Below are 25,455 nucleotides of genomic sequence, written 5' to 3'. Positions count from 1 at the left end.
CATCGGTTCATTACTGGTGAGAACTAATTCAAAAGTGTAATTTTATCATCACCTGGTGCAAAGGACTCAAATTCCAGAAGGACAGGAAGGACCTTAGATTTCCAGAACAGAGATTCATCCATGTTATCATCTCCTCCTCCATGGCCAAGCATATCTTCTACAGCAGAAAGACATGGAAAGTGTGTTAGACAGTTAGACAGACAGATAAATAGATAGACAGGAAGATGTGCGTTAGTGATCCCGGAAGGGAATTAAGACAGGTTTTACTCTTAAACCATATGAATCCAAATACAGGATGTTCAACATTGCATGAAAAGGTCAGAGCTTTGTACCCACACATCTTTCTGCTGTATCTGTTCTGTACAAATGCCTCCATGAGCATTTGCATTGTCGACGAGCTGCAGGAAGCAGTGGGTTGTGAAAAGAGCAGACAAAACTATCAACTGGTATCTGGATACAGAAAGCTTGAGAAACTGCTATAGCAAAAGTGGTTTGGGTTTCCTATCCGATCAGATGTTTGTGGCCACTGGTTTTAAAAGATTGTGAGAGCTTTGCTTTGTTTATCACAGGTTTAACCTAAAGTCGGTCAGTAGTATCATGTTTAGATATGTAGCAAAGAAATTAGAACAAAGTAAATGAGCGTAGTTCATTTATGCATGCAAATACAACAAACCTGGTTTTAATCCCTTTTCACTGGATGCATCAGTTCTGGCTGACTGTGGTCTCCTACTAATCACAAACATATACAATCAGCAAATTCACAGTAAATAGAAAGCATTAATTAAATCATTGTGTTTGGAACAGTGCTTAGGTGACTTGCAAAAATTATTTTAGTGGCATCAAACCTTAGGTGGTGTTGCAAAACAACAATTTAATATAACCTGACCATCTTTTAAAAAAGTTTGCTGATATAAAAACTAATTATGAAATAACATAAATACAAGATCAAAATATATATAACATATTAGGGAATTTGTTCACTGTGTACACTTTAATTCATGACTTTACGGTTCTCTTATTTTCATGGCAGCCACAAGGGGTCACTGTTGAGATGCATCATTTTTATTGACCAATTTTATTGATTATCTCTTTTGCTTTACTGAGAATTGTGTGTAAATCAGTCAGTTTGAAGTGAAACAACTTTCATAATGTGCTTGTGTAAATGTTGGCATATAAGAATGTGCGTGCATGTTGCAGGGCTACTGCAACAGACAGGAAACCACAGGTTTGTGTGCATGTCTCAGAGCTATTCATGCACCGTCATGTTGAATTTTATCTAAAAAAATCAAAATATCCGTTAACACGCCTTTAACATATACCACCAAGTCTATTTACCACTTTACTGTCTTAGTCTGTGCAATCATTGGTAGCCAATTAAATTATGCCCGAAGATGCATGTTGTAAAGGATAACATTCAAAATAAATTTTTTATTGTACAATATAATAGAATAATTAATTTTTATCATATATATAACATGGAGTTTCCTAAGGGTTGTGGAGAAATTTAGATGGTAGGGCTGGGCATATTTGTGGCACTGATCATGTTTGGTCTCAATAATGCCTCTTTGTTGATGGGATACCTCGGCCGAGACGTGATCTCATCGTGTGAATCTCAAATGAGACTGTACTGTACCACAAACGGCCTGCATAATCTAATATTGCTCCATTAGCAACTATAACAAGAAGATGGGTGAGAAAGAGAGAGAGAGGGCTTGATGCTTGCTTGACTTAAACTTACTATTAAATTCCAGAGTGTCTGTAAATGCATCCAAATTGGAAGCATTGTTATTTTCATGAGTGGGCATTCTGGGCAATATATTAATGAGAGCTCTTGGAAGTGAACAAATGATCCTTTTTATGCGGTCTTACTCATGGATTACACAATTCTGTCGCATATCCTGGAAAAAGTATGTGTGTATGAGTATAGCTCACAAAAGAGGATTCCAGTTATCAAACTATAGTGACTAAAAACATTGCTTTTGAAAGAACTAATGCATTTTAGATCATTCTCAGATCGGTTAACAATAAACAGGTTTACTCACCCTGAACAGGGTGTACTGTGAGTTGACAACTGTGGAGGTGGAGGCGTGGTGAGCCCCGTGCTGTGGAGAGTGAAGCAGGGGAGATGAGTGGTGAAAGATTTCCACCTTTGCTTAACACCTGTCTTGTGTTTCAGTGAGGAGTGATTGGGGCTTTTAAGTAGAGGAGACAGTGGCAGTCAGGAGAGAGAGCCTTTCTTTGAAAGAATTGGTATGGACCTTGTTGGGCTATTAGACTGGGGCTGCATGCGGACATCACTTTCTGTTGGTTCTGGTGAACTACGCAATGCGATATCCGGAAGCAGTGCCTCTACACAACATTTGAGCACGTAGTATTGCTGAGGCACTCTTCAGAATAATCTCCTGAGTGGGGATTCCGAAAGAAATCCTCACTGATCAAGGCACTACTTTCATGTCATGTACACTACACAAACTGTGCAAATTATTGGGTATTAAATCGATTCGAACAAGCGTGTACCACCCACAAATGGATGATTTGGTTGAACGGTTTAATCAAACCTTGAAAAACATGATTCGTAAGTTCATGCACCAAGATGCTTGGAATTGGGATAAGTGGTTTGAACCCCAGTTATTCGCAGTGCAAGAGGTCCAGCAAGCCTCCACAGGGTTCTCCCCGTTCTCATTAATGTATGGGCGTGAGCCTCACGGTGTCTTAGATGTCGTGAGGGAAAATTGGAAGGAGGGACCTTCAAACAGCAAAAACAAAATTCAATACGTTCTTGACCTGCAAAACTCCACACATTGGGGCAGCTATCACAGGAGAATTTGCTATAGGCTCAAGACCATCAATCCCGGCTGTATAACAGGAGGGCTCGGCTACGGGAATTTGCACAGGGAGATAAAGTCCTTGTATTACTACCCACATCAAGCTCTAAATTACTCGCAAAGTGGCAAAGGCCCTTTGAGGTCACACAGTGAGTCGGGGAAGTCGATTATGAGGTGACGCGTACGGATAGAGGCGGAGCACGTCAGATTTACCACCTCAATCTCCTAAAACTATGGAGAGAGGCAGTCCCTGTGACTTTGGTGATGGTGGTCCCGGAGAGGGAGGAGCTCGGTCCGGAGGTGAATTTAAAAATCAACAAACTTTCGGTTGGTTTGGGGCCCCAGCAACGTTTCAGCGACTCATGGACAAAGTCCTTCACCCACACGCTGCGTATGCCACTGCCTGTCTGAATGATATCATCATCTATAGCAACGATTGGCAGCTGCACATCCAGCATCTGATGGCTGTCTTGAGGTCACTGATGCGGGAATCATGGCAAATCCAAAGAAGTGTGCAGTTGGGCAGGTGGAAGTATGGTATCTGGGCTTCCACTTGTGTCACGGACAAGTGCGTCCCCAAATTGATAAGACAGCAGCCATTGCGGCTTGTCCAAGGCCCAAGTCCAAAAAGGGGATGAGTCAGTTCCTTGGGTTGGCTGGATAATATCGGAGGTTTGTGCCTAATTATTCGGATGTCACCAGCCCGCTGACTGATCTCATTAAAAAGGGAGCACCAGACTGGGTCCAGTGGACAGAGCTGTGCCAACAGGCTTTCTTACAAGTAAAAGCAGCACTCTGTGGCAATCCACTGTTACATTCACTTGACTTCTCTCTCCCTTTTGTTTTACAGACCTATGCATTGGGCAGGGGGTTGGGGGCTGTGTTATCCCAGGTAGTGGAGGGTGATGAGCTACTAATAAGCAGATCACTCGTTGGTATCTGGCACTTCAGCCCTTTAAATTCGAGGTGGTCCACAGGCTGGGGGTGCAGATGGCTGTGGCTGATTTCCTCTCTCGGAGTGAGGGGGGCGGGGGGGGGGGGTGTCGGTGGCAGACCGGATGGTTCCCCAGCCTGAGTCGGGCGGTGGGGGTATGTGGAGGCGGAGCCGAGCACCGTGCTGTGGAGAGTGAAGCAGGGGAGATGAGTGGTGAATGATTTCCACCTGTCCTTAACACCTGTCTTGTGTTTCAGTGAGGAGTGATTGGGGCTTTTAAGTAGCGGAGGCAGTTGAGAAGCTGCTCGTGTGTTGGACGCTGCCATATTGCAACTTTTGAGTGTGTAAATTGAAGCTTCACCATTGCGCTGTAAGCAAATGTGTTTATTTTTGTGAATATCCTGTATTTATTTATTTATTTTTATAGTTTTAACAGTGGTATTTGTAACAAGACCATAGTAAGCACATGGAAGCATGGATCTTCTTCACTACCGTGGTTAGATGTAACATGATTTCTATTAAACAAATTATGGCATTTTTGCAATTACAAACACTAGACCTACTCTAAACATGTTAAAACAACACAAAATATAAACATTTAAAAGTTGTAACAAAAATATATTATATTTCCTCACTCCCAATAATGTGACATAATTTGAAATCGGAGAATTAAAAAAAAAATAAATAAATAAAAAAAAAAACATAAAACACACAACTCAGTATTTGTGTTATTTGCTTAATTTGCTCAATGCAAATTCGATGCATTGCATAATTTTAAAGTTTTGTTAATAAATTCAGTAGGATTGCATGTCCTGAATGTGAGACCAAGCCTTGCGTTTCTTGAATTTGACATTCCTGAGTTGGAATCACCATCTCCTGCTTCCCCATTCCTGAACCTCATTACAACAACATACATTTTTTTTATTGCTGTTCTTGGTTACAGAGTATAAATCGATCCAGTGAAGGAGTCTAATGGTGTATTGACACCAAAAGTTGCTTTTATGTGGGTCCGTCATAAATATATTCTGCCTCAAACTACAGAAGACTGTAGACTTAAACCTCTAAATGCCTGTTTGATAAAATTAGAGTACATTCATGTGCACTTAGAAGCAAGCAAAAGAGACTCTTATCCTCAAAATCATACCTGTGTTTAAGTGTGTGCAGGTCAGTTTCTGAGGATGATTTTGTTTTATGCTCTCTGACATCCATGCAATGTGGTCTTTCTCTGTCCTCTGGTTGGTCCACCCCTGTCCTTGCTTCAAGAGACATATCTGAAGCTTTATGTTGCAGAACTACTATACAGCATAAAGACACTTCAGGATACAGTTACCTTAGCTAAACATTCAATTATAAAAATATGTTGATGAATAGATATAGGCAACACATGACTCAAAAACGTGTACAGGATGTGCAGATTAATCATTAAAAACAAAGATCATTTGGTATATGTAACACAGATAACCTATTCTGGATTTGAATAAATCAAATATGCAAAGATGCAACCTTTAGAGCAGAGGTTCTCAACAGGGGTGTTACCGCCCCCCCAGTGGGCGTTCAAAGAATGCCATTTTGTGCTGAGAGCAAATTTGTAGAGAGGGGGGCGTTAGGTTACACATGGGGGGCATGAATCAATCATGTTAACCAAATCTATCATCAAGTTCCTGTTTGCATTAAAATGTTTATCTTGACTCCATTTTACAGGTTGATATGCATTTGTACCACGGTTCATCTGATTCTGAAGTCTAGCGACACATCTGAAGTATCTGATTTAGCGCCGTCAAATAGACAGGCAAAGTCACAACCTCCGCTAATGCCCCTGTATGGCTCTGTAGGTGGATATGGCTCAGTGGACAGAGCAGCGTGAGCGCAAAGCAGGTGCATATTTACTCACAGACCGGTCTCAAACTCTTAAATGTGCACCTCTGATCATTGCAGCACTGCGAGAACCAGTGAGAAGCAAGGCGCGAAAAGCGGAAACCATTTGAATTTGGCAAAGAATTCTACGTGACCACTCTTGAATTTACAATAGTAACGCTAACTGTAGTTTAGGCAGAAATAGATTGATAATAAATATTATCATATCACTACTTCAGCTCTATTACATTTGTCATAGGCTACATCAGGGGTTCTAAACAGGGGCGTTCAAAGAATGCCAGGTGGCGCTGAGAGCAAATTAGTAGAGAGGGGAGCATTAGATTACAAATGGAGGACGTTTATCAGTCATAATAATCAAATCTGTCCTCAAGTTCCTCTTTGCATTAAAACATTTATCTAGACTTGGAGTATATCACTTGGTTCTCAATCAATGGGTTGGTATGCATTTGTACTGTGGTTCATCTGATTTTGAAGTCTAGCGACGCATCTGAAGTAGCGGTTTTTGCAGCGTCAAATACACAGGTGGAGGTGGTAGTGAAGAAGATTCATGCTTCCATGTGTTTACTATGGTCTTGTTACAAATACCACTGTTAAATCAACAAAAATAAATAATGAATGAATAAATTAAAACTTTCAAAAAGGCAAATGTACAATATATTAGTATATATATTAATTTCTGTCTTCACATTTTCATTTTATAGGCCCCAGATATAGCCCCCAATCTGCTTGAATTCAAGAAACGCAAGGCTTGGTCTCACATTCATGACATGCAATCCTGCTGAATTTATTAACAAAACTTTAAAATTATGCAATCGAATTTGCATTGAGCAAATTAAGCAAATAACACAAATATTGAGTTGTGTGTTTTGTTTTTGTTTTTTTTTTTTTTTGTTTTTTTTAATTTTCCAAATTCTCCAATTTCAAATTACGTCACATTATTGGGAGTGAGGAAATATAATATATTTTGTTACAACTTTTAAATGTTTGTATTTTGTATTGTTTTAACATGTTTAGAGTAGGTCTAATGTTTGTAATTACAAAAATGCCATAATTTGTTTAATAGAAATCATGTTACATCTAACCACGGTAGTGAAGAAGATCCATGCTTCCATGTGCTTACTATGGTCTTGTTACAAATACCACTGTTAAAACTATAAAAATAAATAAATAAATAAATTTCAATTTTCATAAGGGCAAATACAAAATACACTTTTTTTTTTTTTTTTTTTTGATGAAATAGGACTGTGTAAATTAAAAATAAAATAAAAATAGACTAAAATATTTTAGTTTGAGTGTAAGAAAATATAACTAATTTTGTTTGCTTTCAGAAATTCCAAGAGATCAATAACTGTAAAAAAGGCTATTGTTTGCTGTCACTCTAACCTCTGTCTACAAAATCTCTCCCTCTGTATTTTGACGACAACTTGCCTGAGCCAATCAGCGTCCAGAAACCTTGATCATGTGATTTCCCCCGCCCTCACAGAGACAGTAGTTCAGTGCAGCGGGATGCGGAGATGGACGCTGAAGTTACAGCAGCATAATAACTGTCTATAGTTCACCTTTTGGACCAAGTGTTGTGCGTAAATGCAAAAGTACGTTTGCAATCCTTAATTATACAGGCGATGAGAAGTTAATTCGCTCATGTAGATGAGTTATTATGCCCGTGAGGTAATGATATCTATATGTATGTGTGCATTCATAATAAGCGTGCCTGTAACCCTCTAGTTTGTATGTTTGTATACATATCTTTATTATTGTCAGTGCTAGAGTTACACTTGTTGTTATTGTTACATGTTATGTTCCTGTTTGAAGCAAATTTTGCTGTATTTCTCTATATTTAATGGGAGAATTGTTGTAAACAATTTGCTACACGCATGCACCCTCATAGCCCAGACAGAGTGGCGCTATACAAGCTTTGCAGCACTTACAAGGTGTCAAGTTACAGCTGCGCGCTGCATATAATATAGAAGTTACAGCCTGCATTACATTTGCTTTCAGTTTTTTGCTAATGATGTTCATGTTTAATTATTAATCTTATTTATTGTGCTGTATTATTGCCAATATGTTTCACTGTTGTAATTCATTATTATTATTATGTATATTTACGTTTATGTTGCTGTTTTTAATTTTTAGAAAACCACAACACAACAAAACACAACACAGCCACACAAACCATTCTGCTGAGTGGTGACAATAAATGGGTTATTCCCATAAAACAAGTGCGTCTTTGTTTCGTCTCTAATCGGACAGCCTTTGGTGGGTCAGCACCCTAAGCCGGCAACTTGTCTATGGTGAAGAGCTACTAAGAGCCAACCATTTTTTCATGGTCCTTCGAGCCGGATTACTGGACTTACCAAAGTGATAGAAGATGCAACAATATGTAGAGGATGAGTCAACTGTGCGAGTCAGGAGGAAGACTGTCCTTCCCGCACGTTACGATGAGTATGATCTCACTGGCTTCACTATACCAAAGCCCGTTTCACAACCCATGTCACCATTCACTCATTCAACCAGACTGGCTGAGGGCCATGAAGCAGAGGAAGGCGCAACTGGCTTTACTCCACTGCAACTAGGTTATGAGGCTGACAGTCCGCTACTGTGGTCTGATGAGGAATGTGAATCTACACCAGACATCATAAGGAGAGAGAATAAACATCTCCACAAAGCCATGCAGATGATACATCAGGAAAGGGACACATTCCAGAGCGCAAATGACCAATATGGAAAGGAGCTTTTTCAGCTCAAGCAACAAATGAAGCAGCTACAAATTCAGATGGATCATCAACATCCTGAAAGTCAGTCCCTTTTATCTGTCAACTCTTCGAGGCAGTATAGCTCCAGTCATCCTATACCTGCATCACGTGTCCAGCCACAGGCACGTCCTGATGAAACAAGCTTCAGACCACCTGTACCAGCTCCACGCCTCAGACTTCAAAGGGAGCATCAGACAGAAGATAAGCTTTGAAGTCCTCCACACCACCCAACTCCAGTATCTGCCTCCATGACTAAACAGAGCTCCTCCTACCATTATAGGCCGGAAGGGGGTCAGAGATCAGAGGTGCATTACTCCCACAGACAAGATCTCTCAAATTCTCCATACTGGGACTCTCAAGACCCAGCCAGACCTCCACAAATGCCATGCCACTTACTCCATCACCTCACCCTGAACAAGAATTGATGTATCGAGGTCCAACTCCTACGATTCCTGACTTCATACATCCCAACCCAAGAGAGCTCTCACGACTGAAAATTGCTCTGGAAAATATCCTCCCAGCTAATGCAACAGAAAGATTCAAATTCCAGATACTGATGGACCATCTGAAATTAGAGGAGGCTCTACTAATCGCTGACTCATACTGCCATTCACAACACCCTTACACAAGGACAATGGATGCCTTAGACCAGCAGTATGGCCAGCCACATCAACTAGACCTCCAGCGGATTGCAGAGTTAATGGATGGCCCAAACATTGCTAGATTTAGACCAGAAGGCCTTTAGACTTTTTGCTCTCAAAGTCCGTTCACTGGTTGGCATGCTGGAGCAATTAGGCAGGAATGGTACTTTCGAGTTACAGTGCAGGTCTCATGTGTCTCGGCTCCTTGGGAAGCTTCTGCATGACCTGAGATCAGGGTTTCGGAGGTTTGCACATCCACATCGGGTGCCCATCCCTACACTTCTGAATTTTGAAGAATGGCTGGAGTTTGAAATCCAAGTTCAAGAGGACACTATAAGGTAGGCAAGCAATAAACGAAGAGGGCCCTTGAAACGAACAAGAGAGACTATCAGAGACTCTAATCCGGCTACTAAAAGCACCACAATCTTTCTGGGCACTGAGAAGGCGATGTCTGAGACTACACTGTCTGCTCCACCATCTAGGACTTCTCTGAGACCCTACTGCCCCTACTGTGACAACAGTAAGCACTACCTCAACAACTGTACCAACTTCAAGCAGCTTATTAAAGACCAAAAACGAAGCTGGATCAAAAGACAATAACAGATGTTGGCGCTGTGGTAGAACTCATAAGTCAGCAGAATGTAACCTAAAAATGCATTGCAGACAGTGCAGCAGCCGACACCTCATGGCCCTACATGACATTAGTGCTGGGAAGCCAGGGAATCCAAAGCCTGTTCAAGATGAAACTGCTGATACCAACACCTGTCTGCTCAACACTACGAAGGAGATTCTCCAGATCCATAAGCCACCTACCAGCCGAAAGGTTCTACTTAAAATCAGCAAAGTGATTCTCAGGAAAGGAAAGAGGAAAATGAATGCATACGCAATCCAAGATGATGGATCTGAGAGAACTATCCTCCTCCACGGTGCAGCTCAGCAGTTGGGCCTCAAAGGGCAGCCTGAAGACCTTCCGCTTCGAACAATCTGGCAGGAGTTACAAGTCATCAGGGGAGCAGCAGTTTCATTTACGATCTCCCCAATTGCTCAACCTACTAAACAGTATCACATCAAAGGTGCCTTCACTGCTAAACAGTTAATCTTAGCAGAACACACACACCCAGTGAAGAATCTGAGGGAGAGATATAAGCACCTTAAAGGGCTTCCACTGCATGATTTTGAAACGGTCTGTCCCGTGCTCCTCATTGGATCGGATTACCCCCATCTGATCACTCCCGTGGGACCAGTAAGGCTAGGCCCTCCAGGGGGACCAGCGGCTATAAAGACACATCTTGGTTGGACATTACAGGGCCCGGTCCAATGCTTGAGGAAGGACATGAATGAACAGCAATGTCTGTTCACTTCAGTTTCATTCCCAGAATCAGATCTCTACAAGCAAGTGGAGAAATTATGGCAGATGGACGTACTCCCCTGGCGCAATGAAAAGATTTGCATCAGATCCAGACTGGACCAGGAGGCAGTGGAACTTCTGGAAAGGAAGACAGTAAGGGTCGAGGTGGATGGTGTCAAGCGATATGCCTCTCCTCCCTTGCGTGTCAGGAACATGCCCGAACTCAGAGCACCCAAAGAGGCAGTTATGTCACAGCTGAGGGCCATTGAAAGGAGACTAGAAAAAAAATCAACAGCAAGCAGCTGCTTAGATGGCTGAGATTTCAAAACTGGAACAAGCAGGCTATGTTAGCAAATTGCCACAGAATGCTGAGACAGACGCTTCCTGCTCCTGGTACATCCCGTATCACATGGTGCAGCACAATGGGAAGAACAGGATTGTCTTCAACTGCTCATTCCAATATCACGGACAAAACCTGAATGAGCTTCTGCTTCCAGGACCAGTGTTGGGACCACCCCTCCTTGCTGTGCTACTCAGATTTAGGGAACATTCAGTGGCAGTCAGCAGCAACATCAAGGGGATGTTCCACCAAGTTAGACTGCTCCCAGAAGACAAACCACTCTTGCGTTTCCTCTGGAGAGACCTAAACGTACAGGAACAACCCAGTGTGTACGAATGGCAAGTCCTCCCTTTGGCACTACCTGTAGCCACTGCTGTGCCGTCTTTGCACTCCAGAAACACATCCTTGATCATAGCCAGCCTGGAGATGATGTTCGCAATTCTGTGCTGAAATCCTTTTATGTAGCCAACTGCCTACAAAGTTTCACGAAGCAAAATGTTTCGTTGACAGAATAAAGAACCTGCTGGCAGATGAAGGCTTTGAGCTGAGGCAGTGGTCCAGCAACACCCCTTCAACGATAAGTCACCTGCCCCCTAACGCCATATCGGACAGTGCAGAACTCTGGATTTCACAAGGCCGAACAGACATTCAGGAATCGACAACGGGGCTCCTCTGGAACCATCAGTCCGACACAATCTCCTACATATACCATGCCAAGGACAACAGTGAGACAACAATGCGCAACATATACAGAATCCTGGACAGCCAGTACGACCCGTTGGGTTACCTCATCCCTTATACCACTCGCGCAAGATCATTGTACAACACTTGTGAGACAAAAAGCAGGACTGGGATGATCCACACTTGCCCACATATCTGCTACAAACCTGTACTGAATGGGAGAAGGAGCTTCCAGCCCTACAGAATGTCATTCTTCCTCGATGTTACTGCAGTCCCACCAAAGACACAGAAACGAGCCTAAGAGACATACATGTTTTCTGTGATGCCTCTGAACGTGCTTATGGCTCCGTGGCATATCTCCGAACAGAGGACCAACATGGGCAAACAGAGGTAGCTTTCCTAACAGTAAGATCACGTGTAGCACCAAAATAATAACAATCTGTTCCCCAACTGGAATTGTGCGCTGCACTGACAGGAGCTCAACTTGCCAAAGTACTCAGAACTGAGTTGAACCTGCCCATATGTCAAATGATCTTGTGGACGGACTCCACCACTGTCCTCACATGGTTACAATCTGACTCTTGCCGATTCAAAGTATATGTTGGGACTCGGGTAGCAGAAATCCAAGATCTCACAAAGCAACATAACTGGCGATATGTACCCTCCGTAAATAATCCAGCCGATGACATCACTCGGGGAAAGAGTCTCTGTGAGCTCGGCCCTGGAAGCCGCTGGAGCCAAGGACCGCTTTTCCTGAAAGATCCACCCAATCTGTGGCCTGAATGCCCCAGTCCAGTTGATATAGACAATAATGAACTTCACAAGACCAGTTCCAGTACTCTGGTCTGCTTCACATCCTCTGATTTCAGTCAATTTAAGACTCTTGAGGAGCTAATCGAGTTCACGGCTCTTCAAGGGGTGGCCGATGGTAAGCCCACAGCCAGTGTCTACAGAAGTGCAGAGATTAGTGTTTTTCAGCAAGCACAGCAAGAATGCTTTACATCAGACTTAGAGCAAATAAGGAGCAGTAAACCGCTTGCCCGCAACAGCCGACTTAAAGCACTGGGCCCAGAACTCGATGGAGAAACTAAATTAATCAGAGTCGGCGGACGTTTACGGTATAGTCCCTACCTTGAGCCTGACAACATGCACCCTATCGTACTGGATGCAAAGCACCCCATCACTAAACTTGTCATCCAAAGCTATGACTCAAAACTTTGTCATCCAGGTCCTGAGAGGGTGTTCGCTGAACTCCGGCATAAATACTGTGTTCTACGTGGAAGAGAAGCCATAAAGCATTTACAGCGACGGTGTGCACAGTGCTAGAAATGGAGAAAGAAACTAGAGGTACCTAAAATGGCAGACCTCCCCCCAGCAAGACTACGTCTTTTCAAGCCTGCCTTTTACTCCACTGATGTGGATTGGTCCCTATACTGTCAAAGCGGGTCGACGTAATGAAAAAAAATGGGGAATAATATTCAAATGCCTCACCACCAGAGCAGTATACATTGACATTCTCCATAGTTTTGAAACCGATTCCTTCCTTATGGCCCTCACAGAGACAGTAGTTCAGTGCAGCGGGACGCGGAGATGGACGCTGAAGTTACAGCGGCATAATAACTGTCTATAGTTCGCCTTTTGGACTAAGTGTTGTGCGTGAATGCAAAAGTACATTTGCAATCCTTAATTATATAGGCGATGAGAAGTTAATTCGCTCATGTAGACGAGTTATTATGCCCGTGATGTAACGATATCTATATGTATGTGTGCATTCATAATAAGCGTGCCTGTAACCCTCTAGTTCATATGTTTGTATACATATCTTTATTATTGTCAGTGCTAGAGTTACACTTGTTGTTATTGTTACATGTTATGTTCCTGTTTGAAGCAAATTTCGCTGTATTTCTCTATATTTAATGGGAGAATTGTTGTAAACAATTTGCTACGTGCATGCGCCCTCATAGCCCAGACAGAGTAGCGCTATACAAGCTTTGCAGTGCTTACAAGGTGTCAGGTTACAGCTGCGTGCTACATATAATATAGAAGTTACAGCCTGCATTACATTTGCTTACAGTTTTTTGCTAATAATGTTCATGTTTAATTATTAATTTTATTTATTGTGCTGTTTTATTGCTAATATGTTTCACTGTTGTAATTCATTATTATTATTATTATGTATATTTATGTTTATGTTACTGTTTTTAATTTATAGAAAACCACAACACAACAAAACACAACATAGCCACAAAAACCATTCTGTTGAGTGGTGACAATAAATGGGTTATTTCCATAAAGCAAGTGCGTCGTCGTTTCGCCTCTAATTGGACAGCCTTTGGTGGGTCAGCACCCTAAGCCGGCAACTTGTCTATGGTGAAGAGCTACTAAGAGCCAACCATTTTTTCAATAAGAACCTGATGAAAGGAGTTCCAACTCAGTCACACTGTTAGAATAATTTAGCCACATAAATTAGGTGTTAACTTTTTACTTTTTCTAGATGTTAAAAATAACCTTACTGCTGTTGATACCAGTAAATTTGCATCTACATCCAACTCAACATCAATGCTATAATGTAGAATGAGCATTTCAGTGGGACAAAATATGCAATATTATTGGTCTTTTCAATTATTTTTGAAATATAATAAAAATACCACTTTTATTATTAGTTTCTGTTATTGCATTTTCATTTTATAGGCCCCAGATATAGACCTCCATCTGTTTAAATTTAATAAACGCAAGGTTTAGTCTCACATTCATGACATGTAAGCCTGTTGAATTTATTAACAAAACTTTAAAATTATGCAATGCAGGTTTTCCGGTGATGCCATGCGAGGTTCGGACGCGTGAACGGCGAGCTCTGTGCACTTTGCTAGTTTTGCTAGTTTTTGTGTCATAAACCAGTGAGATTCGATACACCCTGATCAATAACTATTCTAGGAAGACAATATGTCAAAGAATTCAAAATCCTTGGGCTCTGGAGACATTAAAAGACACTTACGTGCTCAAGCTGATGCCCCTCCGGAGGCCTCGAGCCAGGGAGTCGATTTGGCTGGAGAAGTGAAGGAAATTCGACGAGAATTGTTGAATGTGTCGGCAATGCTGACGAAGGTTGTTGCTGACTTGGAGGATCTTGTTGCAATATGTCGATCGATCACGGCCATGGAGATGAAATTCACTGAGGTGGTAACAAGAGTGGGGGATGTCAAGAAACATATCGATTATCTGGTGTCAACGGAGAGGGAATTAGCTGCTTATCTGCTAGCGACCAAGGTGGATTGGTCATAAACTGATCCACATGCATCTGGGAGATGTTGGAGGATTTGGAGAATTGTAACCAGCGGAATAACGTCCGAATTGTTGGAATTCCTGAGGACAAAGAAGGTTAGGATATGGTGAAATTCCTGGCCGGGCTCTTTCTGAGTCTGCTCGACATAACAGGCCATAAGCTGGAAATCGAGCGAGCTCACAGGGTCCCGGCAGACTTTGCGAATTCGACAAGAGAGAAACGTGATCAATTCAAGGAATGCAAGAAACTCTTACATCAACGGAAGGTCGCTTTTACACTGATGTTCCCGGACAAATTGAGGATAGTAAGGATGGCCACAAAGTATTTACATGTCCCCAGCAAGCAATGTGCTTCATAAAGTCAATGGACTGAGTAAGTTATTTTGTGGTTCTTACGTTACAGCCAAGTGAACCAACTCACTGAACATCCACTTCATCATCCGAGGAAGCTGAGTGCCTTTTTTGTTTCTTTTTGTGCTGGTTCCATCTTGCAGCTGGAGTTTGTTTTGTGTAGCAGCACTCCTTCGGGACAGTGTTGTGAATGAATCTGCACGTTCTTTGTGCTTATGCCTCCTGTTGGTTGGAGTTTGTTTTGTGGAGTATTTCTTGCAGGACATTGGAGTGATTGGGTCATTTGTTGCACTCATGTAGCAGTGGAATGGGCCGGCTCACTGAACATTTGTTTGACTGTCCGAGGAAACTGAATTGGCTTTTTTAAAAAACATTTTAATGTGCTGGTTCTGCTAGAGGCTGGGGTTTGTTTTGTGGAGGAACACACCTTCGGGACAGTTATGTGGATGAATCTACATGTTCTTTATGTTTATCCCGCCTATTGGCTGAAGTTTGTTTTATAGATTATCTTCTGTTGTGTAATTATAGAAACACCAGACTTGAGCAATCCGACGGCAAAGCTGTCGTGGGGGCTCTCTTAAGCGTACATGGACTGTTTGAGTTTAGAGGGATGGACGCCGGTTGGCAACGGTCATGCTCATTGAGCTGAATACTACTGTTCATTCACCTGCTGGATCTGACGGCGCATTTCAGCGGCTTCTCCCTCCTCTGCACTGGTGCACTGCAGAGAATGCCCCTGGGCGCTTCGGCAGAAAAAATAGAGAGTATATTTTCTGAAAGAGCATTTTTCCCCTCTAAAAGAGTATATATTTCTCTAAAAGAGCGCACACACGGAACGTCTTTTTAAAGACACGTCTTTTTAAAGATGCTTTTCCGATTGTGTGTTATTCCTGGTTGTGCTCGTTATCTCTCGCCTTCTAACGGTCACGATCACTGTCTTTCGTGTCTGGGCACTGCTCACGCGGAGACAGCGTTCGTGGATGGTCACATTCTCATTGCGAGAATGTGTCCATGGCAACGTTGCGGTCGCGGCTCGCCTTCGTAAGGAAGCGAGCCACCCCAGAGGCTCCCGCCTCGGTCCTTTTACCCACGGGTTTGAGGCCAGCGCGGCTAGCACTGGGGGCGATTTGGGGACCCCAATGGGACCGCCTCCGCCGGGTATCCCCCCGCGGACCTCCCATTCCCCAGTACGCTCGTCTGCCCCGATCGGGCTTCCGGGTGAGTCCGCCGGCTCGTCTCACGGCGAGTTCGACCTCTTATTCGGAGCCCGCGAAAGTGATGAGCTCTCGAGCGCAGCATCGGAGAACGGGCTCGTCCAGTCGGAAGCCTCAGCTGGGCTCCTCCCTTCGGGGTCGTTCGCCCAGTCACAGGCTGACGCGGAGATGACGACATGCTTTCCCGGACAGCCGCGAGCATCGGTTAGAGTGGATTTCACCGCTCTTCCCTGAACCCTCGCGGCTCGGTGATTGGTTCCTGGGCTCGCGGCACGGCTCAAAGCCACGCCCCGCCCCGCCCCGTTCCTTTCTTCCCGGAAGTGCATGAAGAGCTGACAAGGTCACGGGAGGCACCTTTTACTGCCCGGTCCCGATCTTTTCAGCTTCCCCGCTCTCACTACCCTCGATGATGGGGCGGCCAAGGGTTATTCGGCAATCCCCTGGTGGATAAAGGCGCTCGCGGTGCACCTATGCCCGCAGAGCGCCGCCACCTGGCGCGGGTGCCCAAAGCCCCCGTCCAAGGCCTGTAGGTTTACGTCGTCTCTGACGGTCAAAGCCTATGGCACTGCTGGACAAGCCGCCTCCGCCCTGCACGCCATGGCTCTCCTGCAAGTCTGCCAAGGTGCTAAAGGAACTGCATGAGGGTAGTTCCGCACCGGGATTGATGCAGGAACTGCGCTCGGCGACCGACCTTGCTCTCCGAGCGACGGAGGTCATGGCGCGGTCTCTCGGGCGGACGATGGCCACACTAGTGGTCCAGGAGCGCCACCTTTGGCTCAACCTGGTCGAGATGGGTGAGGCCGACAGGACACGATTCCTTGCTGCCCCCATTTCCCAGGCGGGCCTATTCGGCGACACCGTCGAGGACTTTGCCCAGCAGTTCTCGATGGTAGAGCAGTAGATGGATGCTAGCCGGCTTGTCCTGCCCCGGCGTGGCTCAAGATCCTGCACCCCATCTACTCATCGCCGAGAGCGTCCCCCTGCGGTGACTGCACCGGCTCCGCCGCAGCCCGCCCCTCCGGCCCGGCCCCGGCGTGGAGCCCACCGCAGGAAGCCGACGCCACCCGTCTCACAGCCGGCACCGAAGAACCCAAGGAGGTCTTCGAAGTGCCCCTGAGACGGGCGATCCAGGGACAACAAAACCCGCTGCTCTGGAGCTGGTAAGCAGATCTTCTTTTTGTTACCTTTTGCATTTAAATTGCGCTGCATGCCCAAGTGGCTGCAGTACTCAAGAGCTCCGCAAGAGTGGTTTCCTTGTTCCCTGGGTCACATATTCGGTGTGTACGGCTGGCATCACGACCACCGTCCACCACTCCATTTGGCAGGTTGCGCTCCAGCGACGGTCTCCCGCCCTGAGCGCCCAGCTGTGGCACAAATCCGCCCCGATGTGACAGTCTCCACGGGTCATGAGGACAGGCCTCTTCCTCCCCCGTCCCAGGCTGTTCCGGGGGTGGTCACAAGGAGCCAGGTAAGTGCTTCGATGTCCTCGGACTCAGCACGGCCACGATGTGGTGTGGCACCTCAAGCTCCGCCCCGCCGCGAGGCCCCACCCGCCGGTACAGTACCGAAAAAAGGCGGTGGGTTGCGGCCAATCTTGGACCTACGAGTACTGAACCGGGCCTTACACAGACTCCCGTTCAAGATGCTGATGCAAAGACGCATTCTAGCGAGCGTCCGGCATCAAGATTGGTTCGCGGCGGTAGACCCGAAGGATGCATACTTTCACGTCTCGATCCTTCCTCGACACAGACCCTTCCTGCGGTTTGCGTTCGAGGGTCAGGCGTATCGGTACATCCTCCCTTTCGGCCTGTCCCTGTCTCCTCGCATCTTTACGAAGATCGCAGAGGCTGCACTTGCCCCGTTAAGGGAGGTGGGCATTCGCATTCTCAACTATCTCGACGACTGGCTAATCCTAGCTCACTCTCGAGATGGGTTATGCGCACACAGGAACCTGGTGCTCTCACACCTCAGCCGACTAGGGCTTCGGGTCAGCTGAGAAAAGAGCAAGCTCCTCCCGGTTCAGAGCATCTCTTTTCTCGGTTTGGAGTTGGACTCAGTCTCCTTGATGGCGCACCTTACGAACGAGCACGCCCAGTTGGTGCTGGCCTGTTTGAAGGCGTTCAAACAGAAAACAGCAGTTCCACTGAAACATTTTCAGAGGCTCCTGGGGCATATGGCGTCCTCGGCGGTGGCCACCCCGCTCGGGTTGATGCATATGAGGCCGTTCACTCAGGCTAGGGCTCCCTCTACGAGGCACCTGTATGCCTTTAAGTGGTGTCTGTTCGCTAAGTGGTGTTCTTCCCATCAGGAAGACCCCCAGAGGTGCGCAGTCAGATCAGTGCTTTCCTTCCTGCAAGAGAGGTTGGAAGGGAGGCTGTCCCCTTCCACCTTGAAGGTGTACGTTGCTGCCATAGCAGCACACCATGACGCAGTCGACGGTAAGTCCTTAGGGAAGCATGATCTGATCATCAGGTTCCTAAGAGGCACCAGGAGGCTGAATCCCTCCAGGCCACGCTTTGTTCCCTCATCGGACCTCTGTAGTTTTTCAGGGTCTACAGAGAGCCCCCTTTGAGTTTTGCAGTCAGCCGGGCTTAAGGCACTCTCCTTGAAGACTGCCCTCCTGACTGCGCTCACTTCCATCAAGAGGGTAGGTGACCTGCAAGCGTTCTCTGTCAGCGAAACGTGCCTGGAGTTCGGTCCGGGCTATTCTCACGTGATCCTGAGACCCCCGACCGGGCTATGTGCCCAAGGTTCCCACCACTCCTTTTAGGGACCAGGTGGTGAACCTGCAAGCGCTGCCCCAGGAGGAGGCAGACCCAGCCCTGTCGTTGCTGTGTCCGGTGCGCGCTTTACGCATCTATTTGGATCGCACGCAGAGCTTTAGAATCTCTGAGCAGCTCTTTGTCTGCTTTGGTGCACAGCGGAAAGGAAGCGCTGTCTCCAAGCAGAGGATCGCCCACTGGCTCATTGACCCATAACTATGGCATGTCTCGCCCAAAACATGCCACCCCCGGTAGGGCTACGAGCCCATTCTACCCGTGGTGTAGCGGCTTCTTGGGCCCTGGCCAGAGGTGCCTCTCTAACAGACATTGCAGAGCAGCATGCTGGGCAACACCCAACACCTTTGCAAGGTTCTACAACCTCCGGGTGGAACCGGTTTCGTCCCAGGTAGTGGCACGCAACACAAGCGGATAAGCCCGGGATAGCCGGCCGGGTGTATCGCTTGCACATAGCGCCTTCCACCTCCTTTTGAGCTGAAGACGTGCGCTGTTAATTCCCAGTAGTGTTCACAAAAGTTGTTCCCTGGTTGACTTCCTCCGAGCCCTGTGGCAGTCGAGTTTTCGGAGAGACTCACTGCCGGCCCAGTACACGCGCTAACTAAGAGCCCGGTTCTGGGGTAGGTGCTCCGCATGTGGCGGTTCCCTGTAAGGCTAACCCCATGCGATCTATATCTTCCGCTAGTTCGTTTCCCTACTGGCAAACTGCGTCTTCCTTGGGCAGAGCCCCTCAGTCTCCATGTTGTAGTAACTCCTCCCCCATTGGGCAGGATCTACCTTGAAGGCTCTCCACATGGTTGGAAAGACCATGTGATGTATTCTTCCACTTAAATATCCCCCCCTCTCTTGGGAGGGACACCCCCCGACTAGACCTGGCGGCCCAGTCAGATAATCCCCCTTCTTTTTTAGGGAGTGGAAAAAGAGAAGGGGAAAGAGGCCATGACTGCGTTAAGCCTGTCTCTATCTCTGGGTAGTCGACTTGTCCCCAAAAAGGACCGTTCGACACTCATAACTGTGTTGGGGGAGGTTACGTGTCGACCTGGTGCGCTGGCTATGAGGCACACAGCAAGTCTGCCCACTACACACCGCCAGTTCACGTAACACAGTTCAGCCTTGTGGCGTTTTGTATAGGGACCCCTAGTGTCACTACATCGACACCAACATCGAGTGAGTGACAGATAGGGAACGTCATGGTTACTGGTGTAACCTCCATTCCCTGATGGAGGGAACGAGATGTTGGTCCCTCCTGCCACAACGCTGAACTACCCGCTGAAATGGCCGGACCTTATATCGGCTCCTCAGTGTAAAACCTGAATGAGTGGTTGCATACCAGTTCCTTTTATACCCGTATGTTCGGGGGAGTGGCATGCAAATACCACTCGCCAATTTTCATTGGCCTTTTATCAAACACCAGAGGTGTCTCGGGCTCCCAAGAGTGACCCCTAGTGTCACTACCTCGACACCAACGTCTCGTTCCCTCCATCAGGGAACGGAGGTTACACCAGTAACCATGACGTTTAGATGTGTATGTGCATTCTTGTTGTTTTTTGAAAGTATACTTTTTTTAATGTTTTTTTATTTTTATTTTTATGTTCTAATTGTTGGTGACCACTGTAGTGCATGTTTGTGTCGGGTGGGGGGATGTTTGGGGGGAGGGGTTTAATGTATATTATTGATTCTGTACTTTATGTTGTGTTTGTTTGTCTTATGAATGGAATCAATAAAAATTGTTAATAACAAAAAAAATGTATGCAATGCATCGAAGTTGCATTGAGCAAATTAAGCAAATAACACAAATATTGATTTTTTTTTCTTTTCTTTTTTTTGATAACACAAAGTCTCCACTTTCAAATTATGTCATATAATTTGCAGATGGGGTAAGGGAATGAAGTAGGGGGGCATTCATCAAAAAAAGGTTGAGAACCACTGCTTTACAGTCTACTACTGTCCTTCAGTGTGTCAGTGAACTTTTCAAATTATTTTATTACAGAGTTACTCAGGAGAGTAAGTTGAGCAAGCAATCAATCCTGCAAACTACCCACAGGACAAATGTCTTTTGTTTTCTGAACACAAACACACACAATAACCCACAAACATACTCAAGGCAATTGTGGAAGAGTTCCATCCTGGGGATGTATACTGATTTATATCAGATTTTTTGAAAGAGTCTATTCATTTTTGTTTTGCTGTGAAACACTGAACAGCTATCAGTCTGTCTCTTCAGAGGCATTGAGACAGGACATCATTGAGATTTACAAAGGTTTTCCAATCTCACAAGTGTTTGGAGAAAGGTTAAAGGAATATTCCAGTTTCAATATAAGATAAGCTCAATGGACAGCATTTGTGGTGTAATATTGATTACCACAAAAATTTATTTTGACTTGCCCCTCTTTTTCTTAAAAAAAGCAAAAGTCTGGGTTTCACTGAGGCACTAACAATGGAAGTCAATGGGACAATCAATAAATGTTAAAATACAAATTGTTTCAAAAGTTTAGCCACAAGACATAAACAATATGCATGTTAACATGATTTCAGTATAATAAAATCACTTACTAACCTTTTCTGTGTAAAGTTATAGCCAGTTCTACAACTTCGTTGCCATGTCGATTTAGTCAACAAACCCTAAAATCTTAAAACGACTGTAAAAATGACGATTTCAGCAACTTTATAGCTTGAATAATAAACAAGTTTTAACAGAATAATTAATGTAAGTGCTTTTATGAAATTATAAGCTTCACATTTCTGCCTTTAAACCTGCCAAAATTTGGCCCCATTCACATCCATTGTAAGTGCCTCACTGTAACCTTGATTTTTGCTTTTTTTAAGGATAGGATGGACGAGTCTAAATTAAGTTTTGTGGCAATCAACATTATGCCACAAATGCTGTAGATTCAGCCAGAATATTCCTTATATAACACTTAAAGGGTTATTTCACCCAAAAATAAAAATTCTCTATAATTTACTCACCCTCATGCCATCCCAGATGTATATGACTTTCTTTCATCTGCTGAACACAACCAAAGATTTTTAGAAGAATATTTCTGCTCTGTGGGTCCTCACAAATTTTGAAGCTCCAAAATCCACATAAGGGCAACTTAAAAGTACTCCAGACAACTCTGGTGGTTAAATCCATATCTTCAGAAGTGATATGATAGGTGTGAGTGACAAACAGATCAATATATAAGAACTTTTTCCTTCACATTCACTTTCTCCTTCTGTTTTGGGTGATTCTCATTCTTTGTGCATTTCGCCCCATACTAAGCAGGGAGAAGAATTTATGACAAAAAATGACTTAAATATTGATCTGTTTCTCACCCACACCTATAACATATACCACTGGAATAATTTAGATTACTTTTATGATGCCTTTATGTGGATTTTGGACCTTCAAAATTTTGGTACCCATTCACTTCAATTGTATTAACCTACAGAGCTGAGATATTCTTCTAAAAATCTGCAAAAATCTGCAGAAGAAAGAAAGTCATACACATCTGGGATGCCAGGAGGGTGAGTAAATCATGAGAGAATTTAAATTTTTTGGGTGAACTATCCCTTTATTACCAGAAAAGAATATTGGTATAAATTAATAATAATGGTAAAACACAGTTTTATTCCTTTTCTTACTATTTGAACGTGGTGTCATGGGTGGCAGTTAGTTGATGGATGCCACTCTAAGCTGTCTGGCTCGGGACCCTCCTGACCCTCTCCTGGTGTTCCCTTGCTCACCTGGGGGTTTGGGGTGAGCTGCTTCAACCTCACGACCACCCTCATCCAGGGACACAGACAGTCTGGGTTTCTGGTATTGGGTAAAGAGTATTTACATTTCCTGTTATCATTTGAATAGTTCAGATACAAAGTGTTGAAAACACTCTTACATGTTCCAGTGGATTGAGATGAGTTCCAGAGCATGGTCTGGAGTCAGGAGCTTCAAAATTTCATGCATGAAGACTAAAATCGAAAGCAGTTAAAACCAGCATAATTGGTTTTAAAATAATATAAAATATTACAGTCAAACTGTAAAATATGTGCTACATAGGATAAATACTGAGCTGTGATGTTGTTTACCTGAATGCAGATGGTGGTCGTCCATCACGTGTACGGGAGGATGACTCTCCAAAGAGCTGCCCATGCTTCTCCTGAGGTGTGAAAGGCCGCTGTGTGGCAAGAGTTCGGAGAGAGCGACGAGCCTCTGAAACTATCTCAGCACTCGTCTGTTTCCTGGTGCCAGTGCTCATGTAGACACGCTCACTTTTCTTCTGTTGGAGCTCCATTAAAGACATGTTTGGGACATAATGGATGTGAACCTGTATCAAGGGCCTGAGGCATACATCGCTCTGTAAGTGAAAAGGAAAGGAGTGGAAGGCTGCATACCTATGGCAGACGGAAAAGGAAAATAGTGGAACAATTTCTATGTTGAAACTATTTTTTCACTCATCAAAGCTAGTAATATGGCTACTGGCTGAGAAAACAAAATGAGCTGCAAAACAGAATTACAAGCACTCATTTTAGCTGTCCCAGAAATTTAACAGGCTGTTTATTGCATATTTCCCATAATTATCCTCTTTATTACCTCAATCTACATACAATAGGCTACCACTACATGTGGATTGTTGCGCTATAAATCTTGTTTTCATGTTGTCCCCTACAAAATGTTTAATGTGTTTGTTTGTTTAATTGTACTATTACTTTGAAAAGACAAAAAATGCGTTGTACAAAACTAAACCTGTTGAAAAAGAAGTGAATCAGATTCGCACATACAAGCAAGCATGCACGTTCACGAACTGTCACCATAGTAAAATACAACGCTGTCACAGGGACACCGGTTTGACAACAAAACATTCATGTTGATGGGGTCTACGTGAAATGGGGTCTACGTGAAAATGATTGAACTTTAAATGAAATATTAATCCATGATGTAGGTCAAGAGGCATTCCAGTTTTTTTTTTTTTTTTTTTTTTAACCAAACAGAAAGAGATTTTAACATTTCTCTAACATTTAAAGAACATTTGCTTACTTGCAAACTTAATTTAGGAACTACATGAAATTGAGGTTAATGTGTTAAAAATATGCTATTTCCTTTTGTTTTAGGGACTAATGGCCTGTCCGACTGTTGTTGACCATATGCTGCTTTGCATATTTAACTGTGTTTGATCAATGAAAGCAGGATAGAGAACAAACATGGCCGGAAATGTCACTGAGCTGGAGTGTTAAGATCTGTTCAGATCCAGTGATCATGTCATGGTAGAAGTAACTAAATTCAAGAATACTGTGCTGTAGTTGTCTTTTTCCAGCACCCACTGTTCTACCTCACTTCTTCCACCTTGCTTACATAAATATAAACATTCATGGGGTAGAATACATGTTTTACATTGCCCAGCATAAATAAAAACTCGCATGATCAAGCATGTAAGCTAGGATAGATTGCCAGGATAAACATGCCACTGTTTACAGCATGACAGACCCTTTATTGTATTTCTATTAAATAACAACGACATACACTTATTTTTATGTCTTAGTGAGGGAGTAGATGCACTGTGTCATGTGTTATTTGTTTTGTGCTTTTTATTCTCTATGATAAATATTCTTGTTAAGATACTATATGGCCAAAAGTTTGTGGACACCGGAACATCAACATCATGTTGTAATTTCAAAACCATAGGGATTAATCCCACTCTTTGCTGCTATAACATATTCCACTCTTCTGGAAAGGCTTCCCAGTTGATGTTGGAATATAGCTGGAACATGGATTTGCTCCCATTCAGACACAAGAGCATCAGTCAGACACTGATGATGGGTGATGGACCCTGGCTCACAGTTGATGTCCAATTCATAGCAAAGGTGTTCAGTGGGGTTCAGGTCTGGACTTTGTGCAGGATCTCAAAGGTCTTCCACACCAGATGCAATACATTATGTCTTTATGGATCTCCCTTTGTGCACAGGGGCATTGTCATTCTGGCACAGAAAATGTCCCTCCCTTAACTGTTACCACAAAGTTGGAAACACACAATTCTTTAGAATGCCAGTGTATGCCATAGAATAAAGATTTGCATTCACTGGAATTAATGGAATAGCTAAACATCATTAAAGGGGGGCGTCCACAATCTTTTGGCCATATGATGTATGATATCATATTACAGTATATCATACAAAGCTAGAATGGTGAAAGACAAAAACCTGACTAGGGTGTTTTGGAATTATCATGAACATAATTATAGCCTGCTTTGGTGTTGCTTTTGGAAACATCTTTGTTGACCTTTTCATCTGACATGCTCAGAGGAAAATAGTGAGGCTTTGATTATGATGCAGTGACACAACAGACTGCTGATTGACTCTGCTGCACACAGTCTTGTCCAGGAAAACTAATCTCATACTCTCTCACTTTGTTCTGTGAGCTCTGAGTGGGATACTATATTTCAGACATATATAGTAACTAA

At 44.1% G+C, this 25,455-nt stretch overlaps 1 pseudogene; it reads right to left on the bottom strand.

Annotated features, from left to right (window-relative positions):
• The window catches only part of LOC127415611 (armadillo repeat-containing protein 2-like), a 48,204-nt pseudogene that overhangs the window by 22,515 nt on the left and 234 nt on the right, over positions 1–25,455 (bottom strand).

The sequence above is a fragment of the Myxocyprinus asiaticus genome, chromosome 25, assembly GCF_019703515.2.
Source record: "Myxocyprinus asiaticus isolate MX2 ecotype Aquarium Trade chromosome 25, UBuf_Myxa_2, whole genome shotgun sequence".
Lineage (NCBI taxonomy): Eukaryota > Metazoa > Chordata > Actinopteri > Cypriniformes > Catostomidae > Myxocyprinus > Myxocyprinus asiaticus.
The sequence above is the reverse complement of the archived record's forward strand: the minus strand, read 5'-3'. Positions and strand labels throughout refer to the sequence as shown.